The sequence below is a fragment of the Syngnathus scovelli genome, chromosome 7 (genome assembly GCF_024217435.2).
Source record: "Syngnathus scovelli strain Florida chromosome 7, RoL_Ssco_1.2, whole genome shotgun sequence".
Classification (NCBI taxonomy): Eukaryota; Metazoa; Chordata; class Actinopteri; order Syngnathiformes; family Syngnathidae; genus Syngnathus; species Syngnathus scovelli.
The window spans coordinates 14,656,790-14,677,469 of record NC_090853.1 but is presented as its reverse complement, the minus strand read 5'-3'; the positions used below and the strand labels follow the sequence as shown (position 1 = coordinate 14,677,469).

General features: G+C 45.7%; 1 long non-coding RNA gene and 2 pseudogenes across 1 annotated transcript; 1 reads left to right on the top strand and 2 right to left on the bottom strand.

The window, feature by feature from the left end:
* Nucleotides 1–3,527: 3,527 nt before the first annotated feature.
* Nucleotides 3,528–3,637, bottom strand: LOC125972983 (5S ribosomal RNA; annotated as a pseudogene).
* A 1,984-nt stretch (nt 3,638–5,621) lies between these two features.
* Nucleotides 5,622–5,730, bottom strand: LOC125972982 (5S ribosomal RNA; annotated as a pseudogene).
* Nucleotides 5,731–7,780: 2,050 nt separating this feature from the next.
* LOC125972328 (uncharacterized) lies at nt 7,781–9,175 on the top strand. The gene is made up of 2 exons (XR_007482774.2): nt 7,781–8,350; nt 8,832–9,175. It is a non-coding gene; the product is annotated as an uncharacterized lncRNA (long non-coding RNA).
* The last annotated feature ends 11,505 nt before the right edge of the window (nt 9,176–20,680 follow it).

The following is a 20,680-nucleotide window of genomic DNA, read 5'->3' as shown; positions in this document are numbered from 1 at the left end:
GACCCGGGATGTTGTCAGGGCCCGCCGCCTTACGGGTGTCAATAGTGGCAAGCGCCCTCCTCACACCGTCCGCAGAGAGGCGCAGGGGCTGCTCGTGTGGGGGGGGGAGTGGTCTTCAGCGGGCAAGTGCTGTTCTGGGCGTCGAAGCAAGCAAAGAAGCGGTTCAGATCGTTCAGCAGACGGACGTCGCCCTCACAGCTCCTCGGCGCGGGCTTGTAGTCCGTGATGGTCTGAATGCCCCGCCAAAGGCTACGTGCGTCCTTGCTGTCCTTGAAGTGGGTGGAGACCTTGCACGAGAACGCCTTCTTCGCTTCTTTGATGCCTCGGGACAAGTCGGCCTTCGCTGTCCTCAAGCCAGCCTCATCCCCCGCTCTGAAAGCCTTGTCCCTGGCCCTCAACAGTCTGAGGACAGCCCCCGTCAGCCACGGCTTCCAGTTCGCGCGAGTGACGACGGATTTTGAGCAAGTCACATCATCGATGCACTTCGTGATGTAAGAGGTAACAGAGTCAGTATACTCCTCTATGTCCGTCCAATCGTTGTAGGTGGTTGCCTGCTTAAACAAGTCCCAGTCAGTGGTGTCGAAGCAGTCACGAAGTGCATCGGAGGCACCCTCAGGCCACACTCGAACCTGCCTCCGAACTGGCCTGGATGCCTTTACCAATTGTCTGTATGCGGGCAAAAGCAAAACGGTGAGATGGTCAGAAAGCCCCAGATGGGGGAGGGGGGTGGCTTTGAAAGCTCCCTTTTGCGCCGAGTAGACTAGGTCCAGGAAGCTGTCTCCAAGTGTCGGAAAAGGAACATGCTGGTGAAGCCTCGGGAAAACAGACTTCAGGTTGGCATGATTGAAGTCTCCAGCGAAGATGGTGAAACCGTCAGGGTGCGCTGTTTGCTGTTCACTGACAGCCTGGTACAGTTCACCAAGCGCCGCGATCCTGTCTCCTTCGATGTTGGAAGGCGGTATGTATACCGCGACTAGCAGAATCGCGGTAAATTCCCACGGCAGATAAAAAGGATGGCACTTAATGATCACAAACTCCACAAGCGGCGAGCAGTGCTTACATACCACCACAGAGTCCCGGCACCATTCTTCTCGGATGTAGACGCATATTCCACCTCCTCGCGACTTTCCCCCTCGTACAATGGCATGGTCTGCCCAATAGCACGCTAGCCGCTCCAGATGCACGGCAGAGTCCGGAATGTTGTCACTCAACCAGGTCTCGGTGAACACGAGCACACAGCAGTTCCGCACCGTCCGGTTCGTAGACCTCAGCAGGCGAACGTAATCCATTTTGTTGTCCAGCGATCGAACATTCGCCAGAAGAATGGAGGGCACCGCCGGTCGCGCTGGGTTGGCCGCCAGCCTGGCCCGGACGCCTCCGCGCTTGCCCCTCTTCTGCCTCCTTGCACACCGTTTCCGACGGCTCCCAACCGGGGGAGGAATAGCGGGTGAGGTCGGCGACGTTTCAGGACGTAGCAGTCCGAGCGCCTTTAATGTCGACGCTTCAAAGTCCAGAACGCCGCAAAACCCACTTCTGCCGATGTCAAGCAGAACCTGCCTGCTGTACTTGTAGCACGGACGAGACGAACACACAAGACTGTCGGACGAACACTCATTAGACGAACAAATCACCGTACTGACGGGACAGAGAGTGGCCGCTGCGTGTGCACGCGCCGCCATCTTGAAAAACATATATTATCACATATGATGATCAATCAAACAACAACTTCACTTTATATTGGCTACAGATTAAATTAAAATGAACAAATACCTCATTATTGGACAGACTTCATGGACTAGATCCTCATCTCACATATTAATATTTAATTTAAAACTACTCCCATGTTCACCGAGTCTTCTCATGTATATATATGTACGTGCGCCGTGAGCATCACAAAAGCCATGATGGATTCAGAGGCCTGCTGGACAGATCACCGCCTGATACGATCCACGATGTCCATCAGACTCAAGAGGAAGAGGAGACTGCAAAAGAAGCTGAGCCGGCATAGACTAAAATCTTGAGACCCTGAACAAAACTGCCGCCCTGCAGCTGTTTCAGGCCTCTCTCAGAGAAAGCCTCAATCAGGAATACTCTGAGGACATTGAAGAACACTGGAGCCTGCTCAAGTCTTCCATCCTCGATACCTGCAGTGCCACTCTCGGGTACAAGTCCAGAAAGCATCAGGAATGGTTTGATGAGAACGACACAGAGATAGAACAGCTCATCTCCAAGAAAAAGGAAACCTTTCGTGTCTGGCAAAATGACATCACCTGCAAAGCAAAGAGACAGGCTCACTCCAGAGCCAAGGCTGACGTCCAGAGACAGATTAAAAACTCCTGGTGGACAGAAAGGGCACTGGAATTCCAGAGGTTGGCAGACTCTGGTGACACCAGAGGCTTTTTCAGCGCTACTAAGGCTGTCTACGGCCCAAGCCATCGCGGCCAAAACCCCCTACGCTCTAAAGACGGGCAGGAGCTGTTGAAGGACAATGAGTCTATAAACAACCGATGGAGAGAGCACTTTCAGGAACTCCTCAACCGTGACAGCACAACTCAGTCAGATTTCCTCAGTCACATTTCTCAGAGTCCCATCAGGGAAGACATGGGTGAACCTCCCACTTTAGCAGAGGTCCAAGATGCCATCAGGAGCCTGAAGAACAACAAGGCCTCTGGGCTAGATGGGATCCCAGCTGAGGTCCTAAAGGAAGGCGGACCAGAGCTCCAGCGCCACCTCCATTCCCTCTTTCTGAAGGTCTGGGAAAAAGAAGTACTCCCCTTGGAGCACAGGGATGCTCTGATAGTGACCATTTTCAAGAAAGGGGACAAAGTGGATTGCGGAAACTATAGGGGCATCTCGCTCCTTTCAACAGTTGGCAAAGTACTTGCTCGTGTTCTTGCCAATCGCCTACTGCCACTGTCTGAGGAAGTTCTCCCAGAATCGCAGTGCGGTTTTCGCCCATCTAGAGGCACTGCAGACATGATTTTTACAGCACACCAACTCCAGGAGAAATGCCGTGAGCAAAAACAGCCTTTGTTCATGACTTTCATAGACCTCACAAAGGCCTTTGACACGGTGGATCGCCAGGCCTTATGGCGCATCCTTCTGAGGTATGGTGGCCCGGATAAATACGTCAGAATACTGCGATTATTACATGACGGAATGACAGCCACAGTGCTCAACAACAGCTCCTTGACTGAGCCTTTCACTGTAGAGACAGGGGTCAAACAGGGATGCATCATTGCACCCACCCTGTTCTCTGTCTTCATTGCCGCCATACTCCACCTCATCGACAAAGAACTATCACATGGAATCCCGATTTGGTACAGAACTGATGGGAGGCTCTTCAACCTTAACAGGTTCAAAGCCAGGATACCGAGCATCACCACCTTAATAATGCAGCACCAACTCCGATGGACAGGACATCTCATCCGCATAGCTGACACCCGCCTCCCCAAACAGATGTTATACTCCCAGCTGGAGAGAGGTCCGAGAGCCCCGGGCGGGCAAAAGTGTAAAAAAAAAAAAAAAGCTTACAGCATCTTGGTATTCCCAGGCGGTCTCCCATCCAAGTACTAAACAGGCCCGACCCTGCTTAGCTTCCGAAATCGGGCTTTCTCAGGGTAGTATGGCCGTAAACCGTGATCAACTTATAAAATTTGCCTTTTATAGTCACAATCGTGACTGAAACCGTGCCAAACAGCGACGGTACTTAATGGCTGTTGTAAATGTTTCCTTTCACATTTGACGTGCAAAAATAATAATAAAAAAACTTTCAGCACCTGGTATTCCCTGCTGGTCTCCCATCCATGTCACAATCAGGTCTGAAACAGGCCTTCTTGCAAGATGTTTGGTGTTTCATGGAAACATGGCTATTGAAATGTTATTGACAGTTTTTTTAAGTGGTAGCACCAATTTGCCATCGCGACATGCATTTTGCTGTATCAAAGTAAATGTCATGAAAAGGGGAAAAACCCTACATGGAAGCGCAATGTGTTGTGTTGGGTTCTTTTACAAATAAAGACTGCTGCTTTGAGTTCACAGGGATATAAACAGTAATAAAATACGGAAATAAATAAAAAGATACTGAAACAAAGACATTGGGCCATTGGCCTTGAAGGAATGAGGTCGAAATACAAAAAGTCCTGCCTCGCTACAAAAACAGATATGCTCAAACCTCATTGAATAAAGTACATAAGCAGGCAAGTATATTCACATATTAAATAAATAAAAGAAACATTTGAAGCATATAATTATACCTACACACCAAATCAATAAAGAAGACATAACTAGACATTTTTGATAAGTGGTGATGAGAAAGGTTTTTATAACTTTATGATCTGATATATATATTTCTGAGGACTTTGAAATAACAAATGACTTTTGATATATTGCCTAAATAGCTTAATGACCCTTAAGGAACTGTGGAATGCATGCCTGATGTTTTTTCTCTGAATCATGGACACGGCCAGAGTCGTCTTGACCGTTCAGTACTTGATTGTATCTTATGTTTTGACTAATGCTAGACGCCAGTTTTTGATTACTCTGCACAGAGGGAAATAGTTTGTCTAACAAAGAAAAGATACGGTTGAATGCGGTACGACAGTGTATGTCCAAGATTGGAGAAGAATGTTCACAGGAAGGTCACGTGGAGATAAAACCAGTGGGTGCCAGAAGGAGCCACCCGAGAACTCGGCCAAAGATGATCGCCAAGGCCGAGAGACGGGATGGAAGACAACAGCCCCCTCCACACACACACACACACACACACACACCAACAGCCCCCCACCAACACACCGAATCGCCCATAACCAGCACCACTCCCATGGAAGCAGACTCTCCTTCGAACTTGCCCCACCCCGAAGACTCATCGCCCATCAATCCCAGCCCACAATGTGCTACTGAATATAAAACTGATCTAACAACCTTGGACTTTGCCTTTTCTGAATGGAGACTTTCCGCTCTTGAAGGGCCCAGCGCTGTATTGTACTTTCCTGAAAACAGAGCTTTTTGAACAAGAATTGTGATTGAACTCAACCAATCTGTCTAAGTCTAATTTCTGCTTCAGTGTCTTTGCATTTTCCTAAATCTGAAGAAATCAAACGAGCACGCAGTGAGTAAATTGGATAACAGGTGATTGGCAAAGGCTTTTGCCGTGAGGCGCAGATAACGCGCTCCCTAAATTGTGGACAAAATCCAACAGCCTTCTTCCAAGACTTTTGGTGTTTCATGGAAACATGTCTATCATGAAAAGTTATTGACAGCTTTTTAAGTGGTAGCACCAATTTGCCGTCACGACGTGCATTTTGCTGTATCAAAGTAAATGTCATGAAATGGGGAAAAACCCTACATGGAAGCGCAATGTGTTGTGTTCTTTTACAAATAAAGACTGCTGCTTTGAGTTTACAGCGAGGCAGGCTCTTTATTCACTGTACATAGTCTGCTCTCTAGTGGTAAAAATGTGAACTACGAGGCTATGGATGACACCACACAATATAGGTTTCAAACTCGGGTTATAGTTTCAATGTCGGTGTTGAAACTAGGCTTGCAGTTACCGAATGCCATACGTGATAGGTGTTATAAAAATGTGCTTTAATGATTGAAGTGCAAAAAAAAAAAAAAACAGCTTACAGCACCTGGTATTGCCAAGCGGTCTCCCATCCGAGTAATAACCAGGCCCGACCCAGCTTAGCTTCCGAGATCGGGCGCTCTCAGGGTAGTATGGCCGTAAACCGTGATTGACCTAAACCGTTTGCCTTATATTGACACAATCGCCCCTGACAACCCGTGCCAAGCAGCGACGGTACTTGATGGCTGTTGTAAAAGTTGCCTTTCACATTTGACATGCAAAAATAATAATAAAAAAGAAAAACACTCCATGGAAGCGCAATATGTTGTGTTGGGTTCTTTTACAAATAAAGACTGCTGCTTTGAGTTCACAGCCCTGTCAGCCATAGACGTCTATTAGACATCTGGTCTATGTACAGACCTAATTTAGACGTCTATATTAGGTCTATATGTAGACCTAATTTAGACGTCTAAATTAAAAACATCAAACATGATCCATCCATTCTCTGATTCGCTTAGTCCTCACGGGGGTCGCGGATGTGCTGGAGCCTATCCCAGCCGTCATCGGGCAGTAGGCGGGGGACACCCTGAACCAGTTGCCAGCCAATCGCAGGGCACACAGAGACGAACAACCATTTGCAGTCGCACTCACACCTTGGGACAATTTGGAGTGCTCAATCGGCCTACGTAGCATGTTTTTGGGATGTGGGCCCGGGGAGAACATGCAAACTATTATTTATAAATAATTTCAAAATTCTAAACTCTCAACCAGCTGTAAGTTGTATAAATAATGTACAGAAGTTGTTTGGCTTTGTTTTTAACAACCATTGATCCGTACGTGTGGTTATTTCTGTAACCTGATATAGACGTCTATTTTAGGTTGTTCTATAGATCTAAAATTTAGGTCTACACATATGTTAGGGTTGATAGATTAGTTTGATCCTATGATTATGTTGGAATGTAACCTGTAATAATTAACCTCGCTTGTCCTGTCTTAACAAAAGTAGTAGAACAAAGTGCTAAGAGCTTTTTAACTGGTTGACTAGCTGCAGAGGAAGCAATCAAAGTTGTTTTGTTTACACAACATCGTGAAAGACCCCCTGCTGTGATTTGATCAGCAGGCCAGGGGCTTCGGACCCATCCTGTCCACTCTCAACCCCCACTCTGTTTCTCTCAATAAAAATGCTCCTGCGAGAGGCCTGAGTCAGACTTCATTCGATCATCGCTGTCCAAACAGCAACGAATGGACTCTCCACCTGCAGGTGCTTAAAAGGACTTACTTGTCTCCTGTTTGGTTCTTGCAAAATAAGTTGGAGTGTGCACAACTCTAACATTATAGACCTAATATCGACGTCTATTTCTAGGTCTACACATAGATTGAATAAAGAACACAAAATTAAATCCATCAAATATGAAATATTAAACCCTAAACCAGCTGTAAGTTGTACAAATAATGTACAGAAGTTGTATTACTTTGTTTTAAACAACCATTGATCCGTGTGGTCTGGTTATTTCTGTAACCTGTGGCCAAAATTAAATCCATCCATCCATCCATCCATCCATCCATCCATCCATCCATCCATCCATCCATCCATCCATCCATCCATCCATCCATCCATCCATCCATCCATCCATCCATCCATCCATCCATCCATCCATCCATCCATCCATCCAATCATCCCACTTGTCCCTACGGAGGTAGCGGGTGTGCTGGAGCCTATCTCAGCAGTCATCAGGCAGTAGGCGGAGGACACCCTGAACAGCCAATCCCAGATTTTATGTCTTGTCCTGCTAATCAGGTTTCCGTTTCTGCCTGTTCTCATGAACCCAGTCTACCAAGTTCCCTCAGCCAATCAGATCTTGTCCAGGTATTCCTCATTTAATCATCAGTTTACCTGTCCAGTGGTAGTGGTAAAGTGTCCGCCCTGAAACTGGAAGGTTGTGGGTTCAAAGCCCGGCCGCGTCATACCATAGACCAGTGTTTCCCAACCTTTTTTCATTCACAGCACACCTTTTCATTGGAAAAAATCTCGAGGCACACCACCAACAAAAATCTGTTAAATGTTACACCAGCTTCTATATTGAAATCAGTTATATTACAACAAAAGACATAAAGTTCTATTCGCATATATGTATGGAGAGTCAAATAATTGAATAAAATTACTAAATATTCTTTAAATTGTATTTCTTTTGTAAAAGAAAGCGACAGTTTTGAAAAAGGGTTTTAGACAGTGTAAGGAATAAACTATTGAAAGTGATTGTGATCAAAATTCAAAAGAATCAATATGGCTTTGTTTACTGTTTTAGACTAGCTCTATAAAATATTGCGACATTAAAAACAAAGTCACTTTTAAAGACGCTTTGCTGTTCTGACAGCGGCTGAGTGGCTATCACAGTCGAGGTGTCTCGACTTGATTGTGTATTTTACGTTGGTGAAAAATGATCCAGGTTCTCCCGTTGAACTACATGCTCTGATTTCCATCGGACCGAACACGCACCACAGCCGTCATAGTGTCACTGTTAGTAAAAGCACACAGCAACTAGTGATGTGCATTCCAGTTCTTTTAAGTGAACTGAATCTTTAGAATCAGTTCATTCAAAAAATTCGTTCAAACGAATCGTTCAACAAATCGTCCCCCCCCCCCACACACACACACGCACACACTGAACAGGAAGTTGCGTCACTGACTCGTCTCGTTCGTGGACGGGAAATTACGCCACTGACTCGTAAATCCCTCCTCCATCTATCGCTCGCTGCTGATTAGTCGTTCGCGAAGATTCACGAGTGAGTGACAGACAGCATTGCTGCTATACCAGCCAACACACGTTATGCCGACATTGATGTTTTAATTTTGTATTTGTTGGGTTTTATATATATATATATATATATATATATATATATATATATATATATATATATATATATATATATATATATATATATATATATATATATATATATATATATATATATATATATATATATATCATCATCAGAGTATATCAGAGTCTGATGAAGGCGGAAGAAACCGCCGAAACATGTCAGGTGAATAACCTAAAACAATTTGTTTGATATAAAAGAAACCAGTGAAGTGAGTATATATATATGTATTAAAGGGAAATGTGCTTTTGGGAGTTTGCAAACATATTTTTTAAGGTTGTGTTAAACTTATAATCATATTAATATCTAGTATTAGAGTGCACGTGTGGATTGGTGGGGGGCGAAGAATGTGCAGGCAAACTGCATGAACTTGTTTTCTTGGAAGTGTTGTGTATAGGCCCAGACAGGGAGTACCGGACGAGAGAACACCTCAAGGTCGGGAATGAGAACAACAGCACGTCTATGTGTCTTGGACTTCGCGGGAAATTCCAACCACCTGACCTCCGCGATAGCACCGACACGGGGAGGAGATGGCCATCCACCAATCATCTCACAATATTTTGCATGCTTTAATATTCATATTGTGTTTCTTTAAAATTGGGCAACCCGGAAAAATGTGTCGTCTTTTGGTGGTCACAAAAACGCACGAGTTTTAGTGTGAGGGACCCGGGACCCAGGCCTGTATTAGTGCGCTTTGTCAGGAATAAATAATTGGTAAATTTGGTCTAATTGATCTACTGGTCTTCTCTTTGACAGAACGAACTCGCAAAATTGTTAGGTGCGCCAGTGTGTGGATTAGGACATAATTTATGTGTTAAGTGTTGATCGCAATTTGGAGTCAGATCCATAACTAGAATCCGTAACCTAACAATTTCTTGGTGACCGCAGACGTGATGTCAAGAGAAGGGTAATTGACAACTCGTGGTCTTTAGCCAAGACACCGGACAGTGTCAGGGACACTGTCTCCCGGTCGGCGAACCGTTTGGAATAAGCGCACAATGTTGAGCTGGTACGACGTCTCCTAAACCCTGAGCTCATCACCGATAAGGTAAGCAGAATACCTGTTACTATAAGTCGAAATGCTGCAAATTGAAAGAGGAAATTTAAGAGGAGACTGCCGTTCAGATCAAATAAGGTGTGCATGAAGTTAAGATACATACGGGGAATAAGTTTGGAACTTACGTGTGTAACGTGTACGGTAAAGTCAGGGACTTACGTGTACTAAGAATAGGTCAGGGACCTAGTGCTTCGTCGTGGCGGACAAGGGTGCGGTGACGATCGTATTCAAATAGCTGGGGTTAATAAAGAGATCCCCGAGGGGAAGTGAGGCCTCCTCAAAAAATATCCGGTGGTAACAGTTCCTCCTGTGAGAGATCAGACCGCTAAAACATCCAAAATGAACCAAATTGGGGGGACAGAGTGTGTGTGCGCGCAGAGGATCCTCATGAGTGGGTGTGTATATGAGTGAGTGTGAGTGATGTGTGTTCTATGGAAGAATGGTGTGTTTAAGTTAAGTTGGTTAGAGAAACTAAGATGAGCAAGGTGTGGCAGTAGAGAAAATAAGGTGTGTGACAGAAAGTTACTAGAACGGTGGCTTGATAGGATGAGAATAAGAGACAACAAATGTTGTGTAGAAGACATTGAAAGATGTCGAATGTGAACATGATGAAGGGCGCAACAGCAAAGTTGGCCTGCCCTTTGAGAGGTTGAGACTGATGGGCGAGCCTGCACTCGCGCGTAGTCGCGGCTCTGGGCTGTGCGCGTGGGCCTGTGCTATGCTCGTGCGGGCGGTGGGCCGGCATCATGATTGTTGCAGGAAATGGCCAGCCTGTAACCAGTCAACATTGATGCCGCGACCCCCCCTCGCACGGGGGGTGCTATAGCCCGGGCGGGGCAGGGACAGTGTGAGTTTCTCAGTGAATGTTTGAAGCAGTGAGATTGAGCGGTTGTGTGCGCGCTCGGTGTGTGCGTTTATGTGTACACCCTGTGTGGGTGCAGGCGTGTGAGGAGGAAGACGGCATGGATCAGAGAATGTTCAAGAAAGGGGGGCTAACTCGTAAATAATGAGGAGCTATTGGGAGTAATCTGTTTGTCCTTTCTTTGAGGTTAGGTTAGGTTAGCAACACGAGCGATTTAGAGGTTCAAAAGAAAGACAGTTAAAAGAAAATAACATTTTTGATTTGGACAATTGCAGGCTAACAAGAGCATGAGAAAGAAGGGTAGAGAAAGCGGTGAAAATAGACAAGGAAAGAAATGAATACAAGGGCATTTATCCATCTTTGCATGATGTGACACACCCGAGTGCCCCGCCACTCGGAGTGAGCTATGTTGGACCGCCGCCGTACGGCGACCCCGGAGTAATGGCTCCGGTGGTGACGCTGGGTGGCAGGATGGTAGTGGATGTCGAGGGCGAAGGCGAAAGGGCGGATCAGAGTATTGTACAGTTGATTGAACAAGCAGTAAATAAAGAGAGGCGACGAGCCCTCAACGGTCCAATGTGACGAAAGGAGAAAGCTGGCATAGACTTACTGCCGAGAATGAGGAGCTAAAAAAGAAAATTGATCAAGCCGATGAGCAGCGTAGACAGGAAGCGCAGATGTTAAAATGGGCAACAGAGAGAGAGAGAGAGAGAGAGAGAGAGACACGGAGAAAATATAATTTGCGGAGTGGTCAGGGACAGATGACACAGGCCGAGGTGCAGAAAAATGAATTGATGTGTCCGCTGGTGACCACATCGGGCGGTCAGCACTACGAGCCCATGGTGCTCCGTGATGTGACCACGATAATGGAAAATATGCCCCCACTTCACAGAGGAGGCAAGGTGTGGCTGAACAAATTTTTGGCTCTGATGAGTGGGCAGAGCTGTACACTCGGTGACATGCGCCAGATGTTGGCAGGAGCATGCTCCCTGGTGCAACTGCAGGCAATTGAGGAAGCAGCAGGCACAGCGAGACTGGGAAGGGAGGTGCCCTTGCCACAAGTAGCAGCGCCCCTGTTTGAAAACATTAAATTGACTTTCCCACAACCCACCGATCTGGCCCCCACTATGTTTTCTTATGATGTGAAAATGTCACCTGCACAACATTATGTAACGTGTGGAGAGTTGGATTGAAACCACAGGTCGCCATCCGGCTCTCACGCACGAGGCAGAGGTGCTCTTCCGAACGGCGCTGCTGGATGGACTTCCGCCAGATGTGAAGAAGCAGCTAATGTCAGATCCTGACATTCTGGTTTGTGCCGAAGAACGATTTAAACATCATCTTTTGCATCACTGCAGAATGTTCACTGAGTCACAAGCTAAAGTTGAAAACGAGACAGACGCATTATCTAAACAGTTGTTGAAATTACAGTTGGCAAAAATGCATGGTGAAGCTAAACAGTCTAAATCACAGAAAAAGGAAATGCAAATGTCACAGGCTCTTCAGGTGGTGGGGCGCGGAAGGGGCCAGTTCCGGGGCGGATACAGAGGCCGGGGAGGGAGTGCACCTGCTTACCCGGGGAGGGCAGCATACAAACCCCATTCGCCCAACGCATGTTTCATCTGCGGCGAAACCGACCACTGGGCAAAAGAATGCCCACAGTATCGACCGCGCGGAGCCACCCGCCCACAAACGCACGGAGGTCAGTACTACCAACATGATGATCTCTGGTGTGGACCATTTGAATAGGGCTGCCCGGGGAGCCAGGAAAGCAGTGGCCCGGCGGAGCCAATGCTTCATGTGACAGTGGAAGGAAAAACCTGTGAAGATGCTGGTGGACACAGGAGCAACTTATTCATCAATAAACACTGCCCTTCCTGTATCCTCACTGACAAAGAAAACAACAACTTTAGTCGGCTTCTCGGGACAACCACGTACTCTGCCTTTTACCAAACCACTTGAAACTGTGATCACCCGGACAGGGTGTAGACTGTGGTACAAATACATCCATTCCACAGACACTCCGATCGATTTGATGGGAAGGGACTTGCTGTCAGCCGTTCAAGCCAGAATTCTGTGTGGGCCAGAGGGAGTGATTATTCAATTTCCAGATGGCGTCAGCATCCAGTGCTCACAGCAGCTACAACAACATGGTCAGTGGCTGATGGCACCCCTACCGGCAGAAGCAGAAACTGCAACCATCTACTGGACCAGGCTGGAGCCAGAGACCCCTGCTGGTGGCGGTGTGTTCTCGACCTACCTACTGTGGAAGCCCTGGATCTGCTCACTGGTGCCATACCACCCACCTGTTGATCCTTTGCATTGCACTCTATATTATGACCGAGAAAGTGATGATGTATATCGGGATTTGTTTGAAGAAATTGAAGGGCCCATGTGGGATTTAACTTCATCGCGCATTTTGATTGGTAAAGAGGGAGTCGCAGCGGCAACTGAATTGACATATGAACAAATGCAGTGGTTCAAAATGACAGAGAAAGGGGTGCCACACATTTCGCTGGCTCTTGCCCCAGGACACGAGGCCAGACAATTGGGCTCAATGGTCAAGCAGTTGTTGCAACAGACCGATTGGCGGAAAACTCACATTCCTAATTTGTACTGGTCTGAGTCTCAGAATGCATACCAAATTAAACAACCCATGGCAGACACAGGATTGCTGGAGATGATGTTGGTGTCCCGCACACACGGTAGGGAGTTAACTGATCATGAGGACGCTGAAGTAATGCTGGCGGCCTTGCCCGACACACTGTGGTCCCAGGGTCCATTTGATGTCGGGTTTTGTCATTAGGTGGCCCCTATTGATCTCCAAATGGATGAGACGCAGCCTATCAAACGGCCTCAATATCGTTGGCCGAAAGAGGCGGACCAAGGCATGGAAGACACTCTGTGTGGCCTCTGGGACGCAGGGGTGTTGGAAGTGTCCGACGGCCAAATCGCACTCCTTGCTGTGGCGTTACCAAACTGGGTGAAGCTTGGGTCAAGGTGGACAGGAGCTTCATTGTGCACTGAGTTTGACAGAACTGAGGAGATTTGATAAAAATTGAAGAATGCGTAGAGCTACAGAGAAAAGCATCATAGTCAGAGATTGAACAGATTTGGATAAAACAAATAGGCTAAAACGGTAAGAAACAAGAGCGAGATCTGATATTTTGGCTCGTCAGGCTTAAGAAGTAGAAGTCGAGTTAGATACATTTTAGAATAGGACATTTGGACTAAAGTGGATTCGGTCAAGAGGAACAGGGGCATTTTGGCATTTTAACAGGGATTGACAGCAAGGGAGATTGAGGATAGAAGATCTGGACAGCAATGACGTAAATTACATTAAAAACTGCCCATTCTAGGGAGAGGTGCTGAATGGTGTGACAGGCAGGATTTTTAGGAAGAGAAAAAGGGGCGAGTTAGACTCGCCAAGAGGGGCAATAAAGAGAAGCAGACTGAGAAACATATTTGAGCTAGACAACAGGAAAAAGGGGGAGAGCCAAATGATGATGTAAAAATCCAGAGGGAATAGTCGGACCCATCTTTATTGAATTTAATTAGGATAATTAATAGAGATTGAGTTTGTAGGAGCAATCTGAAGTTATGGAGGCTCCCCTGACATGCGGGTCTCACAGTCGTCTCCCCCCAGATAGACATATATGACAATTTGCGATGAATCTGATGGGCGAGTTTATGGAAAATTGAATTGGAGATTTTACAATAGGTCATGTTGACAAGTATGTCCAAATGTGAGGAGTTACTATTAGGAGTCAATGTTTGCCTGCACACTAACATACTAACTTTGCTTAGTGTGGGAGGAGAGCTGAGTGATAGAGACGGATGTGTGTGTCTGCGAGTGTGTGGATGGGTGCGTGCGCATGTGATCATCTATGACTGTGTGTGCGCAGTATGATTGGCCAGAGAGGTCTGAAGTTGGGGTGATGTGTTTGCAATTGAGGATAAAATTCCTCTCACCTGAAGGGGTGGTACAGACTGGAGGGTCTGGAACTGGTAAGTGATGAGTTCTGACCGGAACCATGGCTCAATGATCAATCAGGGGCACCATCGACAACAAAACGGTGTGATGGAGAAGGCCCATTTCAGTGATATGGTCAGACAAGACAGAACTAGTATCGAACAGCAAGACTTTGGACGATTTGACGTGTGACGACTTTGAGCTCACCCGACGGGGTGACGGACTAGGTGGACAGTGACCAATTGTTTGACGCTTGAACGTGTTTGCGACAATAGCACGCTCTGCTTTGTTTTTCTGTGTGACTTGATTTTTTTTTTTTTTTTTTTTTTTTTTTTGCAGCAGCATCAGCCACCAGCCAAGTAGCGGATTGCGCGTTGCTTGCGTAACTTGTTTTCATTCTTGCAGGTTGTCGATTGCATTCGTGGAAAGTTTGTGTTGGATTTACAGGAATATGTTAACCCTTGCCCTTTTGGTTTTTATGATGAACTTGTTGATGACGTGGATTTCAGGACATGATCCGCGGGCGCCAGGATTCATTTTATGACTGTTTTAATTTTGATACTTGATGTCTGTTTTTGTGTGTACAAATGTCCGCTGTCAGCCGGGCTATAAGCTCATTGACAGCAGTGCGATGATTTTTGTTTGTGTTGCTGAGTGTGTGTGGTGGACAGTCAAGTTTCAAGGACTTGGGGTGATGGTCCCGGGGCCCAGATGGTAACTAGAGGTTCCGCGGGCCTGGCTACAATGAGTGTGGTGATGAGAGGGGACGCTTTGCAGGTTCCTTTTGATACGTAATGACACATTGGGTGAATGTGTCAAAGGGGGGGAGTGGTAAAATAGAAATGGGTGAGTAGGTTTCAATTTGTAATTGTGATATACAAAGTTTTTTTTCCAAATTCACTTGCTTTCAAGCTTTAACAGGACATGCCAGAATTCACCCAGCAATGATGGAAGGAGCAGAGGAAGACCAGTGACATCTGGTTGTGGTGTGGAGATGACAAATTATAGGATCGCTTGCCGAAGAATGCATCAGGTATCTGTGCCCTCGTGTCGTTGATAATGCCTGTGGTGGTTGTCCCCATTGAAATACAGAATCTCAATTGGAACCTGGAGTCCCCACTGGCGGGGCTCCTGAAGCGAGCCAAAAGAGACATTTTGCCCCGTGGTTGAACGACGACGATCCAACATATATTGACACTATAGGAGTGCCCCGGGGTGTGCCAGATAAGTATAAACTCGTTAATCAAGTGTCCTCGGGATTCGGAAGTATCTTCCTATGGATCACCCCCAATAAAAATGTAGACCGTATTAATTACGTTCATTACAATGTCCAACGACTGGGTAATTATACAGCTGAATCATTTGCCGCAGTTCATGAACAATTGGCTGCAACGTCGTTAATGGCGTTCCAAAATAGAATTGCGTTGGACATGCTATTGGCTAAGGAACATGGTGTATGTGGAATGTTTGGTGATGCATGTTGTACTTTTATCCCAAACAACACGGCACCAGGAGGCCGACTGACCAGGGCGTTGGAAGGACTGAGGACACTGAACAAAAAGATGAAAAAAAAAGATTCAGGTGTACACACCGATATTTGGTCTGATTGGATGAAAACGTTTGGAAACTGGAAAGGGCTCATCATGTCTGTGCTTGTTGCTGTGGCTATTTTCACTACAATTATGATGTTATGCGGTTGTTGTTATATTATTACCCAAAGAGAAGCATAATCTCCCCGTTGTTGCATAACGGCACATCCCTTCATGCAATAAAGTTAGTCGTTAGCTTGGAGAAAACGTGCATAAAAGAAGTGGTGTTTCAGTGAGTAGTTCTTTCTTTCCTTGGCAAATAAATCTACATTCTGGCTTACATAGTTCACGCCAGGAGATGCAACACGTTCACTGACTGATCCGTTGATGCACGGGTAGGCAGTTCACCCATTGACTCGTTCACGAACGGGAAATTCAGGATTCGTTCCCTCACTGATCCGTTCTCGCGATGAACTGGAAATGCAAATCACTCACTCACTGACTCGTTCACTCCATTCAGTTGGTGAACGGGAAATGCAATTCACGACTCGTTCGTGAACGGGAAGTTACGTCATTTTCTTCTTCGTTTTGATTTACAGCGAGGTGGCCCAGCTTCAATGCGCATTACCGGCACCTACTTGTTGAAGTCATTGTTATGTCCTTACTACTTTCCGGGTTCTTAGATAGCAAGAAAGGTTCGGGCAACGACGTGATGAATACTGCTTTATTTCTTCAACACCGTCAGTTCACAGGCCGTACATCACAACACTGAACGTGCCCGAAGCTCCCCCTCCCACTCCCGGAGTTTTCCCACTACGGAACATGAGTTAGCCCAAAATATACAACAGTCATATGAACTGAAAAAAGAACGAATCACTTTAGGAAGTGATTCGTTCATTCTCGTTCACTGGAAAAAATAAATCGTTCTTTTGAACGAATTGTTCACTCACGAGCCAACACTAACAGCAACACACACATAAACTGAGTATGTGCCGATGCCACAACATGAAATCTCAAGATTCTCCGATTTGCCACGCATGCACGATTAGCAAGTGGCTGACCAGGCCTTGCGCTAACTGACCTGTGGTTTGGCAATCCTGTTTACAATGCGCTCGGTATTTAATGTTGGACAATTTCCCACGGCACAGCTGAACATCTCTCACGGCACACCAGTGTGCCGCGGCACACTGGTTGGGAAACACTGCCATAGACTATAAAAACATTACCTCCCTGCTTGGCACTCAGCATTAAGGGTTGGAATTGGGGGGTTAGATGACCAAATGATTCCCGAGCGCGGCACCGCTGCTGCTCACTGCTCCCCTCTCTCCCAGGGGATAGATCAAAATCACACGGGGATGGGTTAAAATGCAGAGGACAAATTTCACCACACCCAGATGTGTGTGTGACGATCATTGGGACTTTAACTTTAGTTCCAGTCACGGTTGATTCATTGTTTCTTAATATTTATTTGATCCTTTGATTTCTTTAATATGTTTAGCTGTTTATTTAGTATTTCTTGTATTCGCTCCTGTCCCTAATTACCTTTCTGTTTTGGAAAGGAAATTCATTTTGACTTCTGCAATATTTGCCTTCATTACATTTTGTTCCTCGACATTTTTGCCTCTAATATCACAAAAATTCTCAGTTTGTGAAAAGTTAATAAGAATAGTCTATCCATCTGTATATCATCTATATGTTTCATGATCTTAAACAGTAAAGTGCGGAAACTATGCAAAGGAAAAAAAAAAATTACAAGGAAGCAATTTTTTTAAAATTTTCATGGCATTGTATAACATAGATGAGCAATCCAGGATGTAGATGTCAGCTGCAACATAATAATAATAATAATAATAATAATAATAAAATAATAATAATAATAATAATATGGCCGGCTTGATGGTGCACTGGTTAGCACAACCGCCTCACAGTAAGGAGGGTGCGGGTTCGATTTCACCTCTGGCCATCCCTGTGTGGAGTTTGCATGTCCCTAGGTGTGAGTGCGAGTGCAAATGGTTGTTCGTCTCTGTGTGCCCTGCGATTGGCTGGCAACCAGTTCAGGGTGTCCCCCGCCAACTGCCCGATGACTGCTGGGATAGGCTCCAGCACGCCCGCGACCTCTGTGGGGACAAGCGGTACAGATGATGGATGGATGGATGGATGGATGGATGGATGGATGGATGGATGGATGGATGCCAGCCAATCGCAGGGCGCACAGAGAGAACCATTCATACTCACAGTCACACCTAAGGGCAATTTGGAGTACTCAATCCACTTACCATGCATGTTTTTGGAATGTGCGAGGAAACCGGAGTACACAGCGGAAACCCACTCAGAACATCTAAACTCCACCTGTGAAGCCTGAAGCCGAACTCGAACAGTGCACCTCTTAACTGTGAGATGCAACATTGTGCCGCCACAATACAAAACATTTCATTAGAATTGAAAAAAAAAACAGTAAAGGAAAACAAGAAAACAGCATTGAAACAATGAGCTAAATGAGCTAAATGCAACATTAAAAAGGTGTGTCACTAGTTTAGCTTTACAAATCTCAATTGAGCAAGCTGACTTGATGTCGAAAGGGAGAGAGGATTATTTGCGTTGGTGCACAGAAAAAGCTCACGCCCCAAAAAGTTTCCTCGCTCTTGAAGCAAGCTACTCCCTTCTGAGGACAGAAACTATGCAGGAACACACTGTAAAAATCCACAAGTTCATTTAAGTATGCTGGTGTTCTCACATATTAAAATATGTGCTCTAACGTGAACAGTAAGCCAATGAAGGGAGGCCAATAGCTTACTGGGGTAATATGGTGGTCATTCCACACAGTTAAAACCCAAGTTGCTGCATTTTGAACATTGCTACTTATGATTGCTTTCTCGCCTTTTTCCAGAATACCTGTGCGAGCATGTACTGCCTGTGGAAGCCAATAGTATTCCAGACTTGCCTTTCAAAGATGCTACATCATAGCTTCGTTCATAGAATCATATAAGGAGTAAGTATCGGTGTAAGTTGGTTGCCATGGTCTCTGACAGAAAGGTCCCGCAAGCTATTATAAGCTTCCTTTAATATAAGTCTGCTATATAACTCTTAGGGAAAACTTTATTTTCTGGGAAATACAACCTGAAATTGTCAGGAAATGAGTTGAGCCAGGCCGACCAAATGCACCTTGGACCAGGGTTTATTGAAGGGAAAGGGAGTTGGAAGGGAGTCAGGTGGGGAACCGAAGACACATAAGGGACAGAGACTCACGGCCAGCAAACAGACAGACAGACCGACAGAAGTCCACTTGGACAAGGATAAAATTCTGACCGTGAGCCTCCAGACAGACCAGGGGAAAACCAGACGACAGGAACAGGAACACTGGGCGCGGACAGGGACGGAACACAAGATTCAAGAATTTTTATTCGCCATGTTTGGGCGTGCCCAACAAGGAATTTGACTTCGGTACATCACAGCCTCTGTTCAACATTTAGGTGACTAACAACACTCAGGACGTGTGAAAAATAACAAATATTCTCAGGCATCCCCTGATCTTAAACTCCCAGGAGGGCAAGGAAAAACTCAAAACTCCAACTAGGGGAATTGAGAAACCTTGAGAAGAGACCACAGATGGGAGGATCCCTCTTCCAGGATGACCAGGCTGCAAGCGATGCAGAGAGGACACATAGTACAAATAGTGTACCGTAATTTCCGGACTATAAGCCACGACTTTTTTTCCAAAATTTTGGACCCTGCGGCTTATAGTCAGGTGCGGCTTATATAAGATTTTTTTCGTGATTTTTGTGATGACTTGATCACTTTTACTCTTAACACTATTATATACAGTAAAAGCTACAAAACAAACTGACAAATAACTCGTTTTCAAATCAGACGAGTAAAAACTGGTCAAATATTAAAAAATATATATATTATTAAAAGTGAAAACAATTAGCAATTCTAGTAATGACACACGAATTTGATGCACAATTTGTCTTCACGGGCCACATAGAATGATGTGGCGGGCCGTATCTGGCCCCCGGGCCTTGAGTTTGACACCTGTGCTCTAAACCGTTTCTCTTACTCTGCCATGTCACTCAGAGATTACACAAAGCAGTGGCGCTGTTTGGACCATCTGCATTGTATTAAAACCCAATCAATTAGCATTTTAATTCAATTCTTCTGACATTTTGCTCACCAAAAACAAGTTGTAATGAATGTGAACTTTTAATGCATTTTATTCAGAAGGTTACTTTGAACCTTAAATGGCGGCGCGGCGTACTTATGGATTTTTACGGCCTCCGGCCTCCAGGGGGCGCTCTAGCAGGAAGCAAGAGCGAGACAGGCGAAGAAGAGATAATGTGCCGAAGAAGACGTGCTAGTTTGTGTTTACATTTCGCGCATCACGCAGAACGCGATCAAATCGGACATTACTGAAAGGAAGCCTTTATACACAAACCGTTATCATGGGGGACAAAAGAAATGCATATGATGCCGCTTTTAAGCCAAAGGCAGTCGATGTTGATGACATTATCTTGTGTCTACTCTGGCGCGTACTTATGGATTTCTACGGTCTCCGGTCTCCAGGGGGCGCTCTAGCAGGAAGCAACAGCGAGACAGACGAAGAAGAGATAATGCGCCGAAGAAGACGTGATCGTCTCGCGCATCACGCACACACACCCATTCACACAAAGACAGGAAGCTTTTATACATAAACCGTCATTATGGGGGACAAAAGAAATACATATGATGCCGCTTTTAAGCTATACGTGTCGCTTGCTAGTTTAATGTAATTTAGCGCTTCGTGCATGAATAAGATTAGCATGAACAGACCCTCTTC